General features: G+C 40.2%; 1 pseudogene; it reads left to right on the top strand.

Annotated features, from left to right (window-relative positions):
• LOC103581638 overlaps window positions 1–3,132 on the top strand; it is an 8,336-nt pseudogene extending 5,204 nt beyond the window's left edge.
• Window positions 3,133–3,383: the final 251 nt, after the last annotated feature.

The raw sequence follows: 3,383 nt of genomic DNA on the forward strand, positions 1-3,383 counted from the left end.
GGATCACAGTGGGATCTTCCCTTCTAACAGCATCTTTCTATTTTATTTCCCTACATTTCCCTTTTATTTCCCTACATTCCCTGGCAGGACACCATAGAAAAAAAGAAGGAAGATTTTTTGCTGCAGAATGAAGAGGCATCTGTCAAATATTGCCAGGCTGAGCTTAAGCAGCTTTCAGAGCCCCTGATGGAAACTGTTTCAAGAGGAACTTTCTCTGTTCCTCGAGGACACAGTCTCTACTTAGAAGCAAAGAAAAAAGGTTGAACAGGACCATAAGCTAGTGCCCAGGAAAGGAGTTAAGGTGAGGAATGTGGAGGGGGGAGAGGGGCCCACAGAATGTAGTCAGATGGTCTTTGTTGCTCCTTGTGAAAATCTAAGACCACAGCATCATTTGCGGAGAGAGATCAGAGCATGGTAATACCTCAACATTATTAGTTTTTATATCCATAATTAATTACATGGTATCAAACAAAGCATAAATATCTTTTTTTCCAAAGAAAGAACTTAGAAAAAGGAATTTAATTGAAAGAGAACATTTCTTTCATTTTTCAAACAAATTTACATTTTTATGTTGAATATAGGGCATACATCATCAAAGAAACAACTTTTTTCTCAGGAAGCTTATGATCTTACCTAAGATGAATAAATAGTCAGTTGGATATGTGTGCAACTGGTTATCAACTGGTATGCACTGATAATGATGATGGTGGTGGTGGTGGTGGTGAGAGTGATGGTGACAGTGATGGAAATGAGCCATTTCCTAGACCAGGTAAAGAGTTAGCTGCTTTGGTTGGTTTATCAATTTATTCCTCAGAATAATATAGATTATGGACTGATATCATCCCTGTTATACAGTTGAGTAATGTCATGTTCAAAGAAGCTAATAAGTAGCCTAAGATCATATAGCCAGCAAGTGATAGACACGGTGGGGCGGCTCAGTATACTTGGTAGTCATTCAAAACTCAGAAGGTAGCTTAGGAAAGCTTCCTGGAAGAAAAGGCAGAAGCTACAAATTGAAGTATTGATAAATGATATCCTAGTTAAGAAAGAGTAGAACAGCATCAGGCAGAAGAAAAAGAATGTGCAAATACCGCAAACAATGGAGGATGTGTTTGTACAATCGCACATAAATCTGGCTGCTGTAACCTGGGGAAGGGAGTGGGCGGCATCACTGGGAAATGAAGCTGGAGATTTAGGAAGGAGGCTGCTATAGAGGGTTTTCATGTCTCACTAAAGAGCTTGGACTTTTTGTGGTGGCCACATAGGGAAAGGAACCACTGTGGGATCCTAAGCAAGACACAAAATGTATAGGGTCAGATTTGTGATTTTTATTGAACTATAATTTCCTCATCAGAAGACTAGATCTTCACCGCCTGGCAAGTCTTTGCTCATTTTTTGTTCCTCAGGCAAACAAGGTCCTCCAGAGCTTCCTCCAGTCATAGGCAGCTATAGAGAAATCCATCCTGCAGTCAGACAAAGCCCTCATCATAGCAGGCATAGGGGCAGGGCTCAGCTCCAGAGGGGAGGTGTGTCCCTACAGTGCCCTCTTACTGATCAGACAGGAAGCTTTTTCTGAAACAAGGAGCTTCCTCCTACTATGCAACGTATGCTCTGCTAAATCTGAAAATAACCAGGGGGGTTAGGGTTGCACATCCAGCCAATCAGTGCCTTTCCATCATATTATGAAATGTCCTTTTGTTTGTGTGGCTAGTAGGAGTATTCAGAGATTTCCCCCCCCTGCCATTTCAAGTCAGTTTGGTCTCTGAGCGCAGGAGGGTACAGCTCAGGCCTGACTATTGTTTTCTTCCTTCTCCCAAACTGTTTTGGAAAAGCCAAGCAGGCCAAGAAGGAGGCAGCTGAGGAAAAAAATGGAGCTGCTAAGACAGAAACAGAAGGAGCAGCAGCAAATGATGGAGGCTCAAGAGAGAAGCTTCCAGGAGAACATGGCCCAACTGGAGGAGAAGATGGAGCGGGAAAGGGAAAACCTTCTGAGAGAGCAGGAAAGGATGCTGGAGCACAAGCTGAAGGTGAGTCTGGACGGGGCCTGGGCTGTCTGGTGGACAGTGTCCTGGTTCCTCAGGAAGGGAAGGGCCAAAATTTTAACCAACCACAGGGAAATCCAAAAGGTATATGATTCACTCAAACTTCAAATCTATCTGGATCCTACGGAAGCTTGTAAATCTACAAGACACGAGTACCTTCAGTAGTATTAGAAGTGAAGAAATAGTGTAAGAATGAAAAATAACATCCCACAGGTGCCAGGCTGCTGTTCGTATGGTTATAGAATGGTCTTCTTTTACCCCAGCTGAATGGGGCCTTAGTCCACTAGTCCGTAGGATTCTTGGTACAACCATTGAAGAGACCTGAAATAGATCTATTTATGCTTGCTCTTGAAATTATCAGATTAGTTCTGATATGAAGTACAGGATCCTGAAAGGTCTACAGTTTGCTGTGTTTGTTCCAGATCTTCCTGATTCACTCTACACAATATGTGTCAATTGTCCTAACCCGGAGTTTGATAAGCAGTGTTCTGCAGAGTCAGCAGTTTGCATTATTTGTCAGTTGACTGTGGTCATGTTATCTCAATGAGACTGAAAATTAATTAGAATTAAACCTACATTCCCGCCCAAAGAGCATCTTTGGCCTGGACCACATTGCTGGGATAGTTCTCAGGCCTGACCTAACCCCAGTTCCTTCCACTCCAGTGAGATGGTTCTGAGGAAATCTTAAAAAGCTATAAACTATGGATACTCCTTTACTCAGATCCAAAAGTGTAGAAAGTTTAGATAAACTCGTCAAAGAGCAGTATAAGGTGGCAGAGAAATAAACACATGTGCCTAGCTACTGAAGTTGTTAAATACAAAATCCTGATAATTAGAGATTTTCAAAAGTGGACTCTCCTTTTTATATGTCCAAGAAGAACTACTTATTCAAGGATTAAAAATAAAATCTGAGAATTTAAATAAAGAGATATATCTACTAAAAGAAGATATTAACACTACTAAAAATGAAGAACCCTCAGTGTTTTCCCAGATCTTTGATTTAGCTGGCAATGTGTTAATTGTATCACTACCTGGGGCTGCTAAGTTTTTGGGTGTAGGGATGAAATTTCTCAGCTCGTGTATTAAATAGGCTTAGAATTCTTGTTAATTATATTATAAAAGTCTTCTTTTGCTTTAATAGCATAACACTATGGCTTATTTTTGAAGTATGTGTCCCATGGTAGTTTCATTCAAGAAAAGTTAAAAAAGTGATTCCAAAGAATATCTGAGCCTGATATGCAAAAAACAAACCTAATTTTGATGATTTAATTAATTTAAAGAAATGGGAAACAAGTTAGCAGATAATGAAATTATTCATAGAAAAAATTTAAATAAAGCAAA

This window comes from Galeopterus variegatus, unplaced genomic scaffold (assembly GCF_000696425.1).
Source record: "Galeopterus variegatus unplaced genomic scaffold, G_variegatus-3.0.2 Scaffold13563, whole genome shotgun sequence".
NCBI classification, from domain to species: Eukaryota; Metazoa; Chordata; class Mammalia; order Dermoptera; family Cynocephalidae; genus Galeopterus; species Galeopterus variegatus.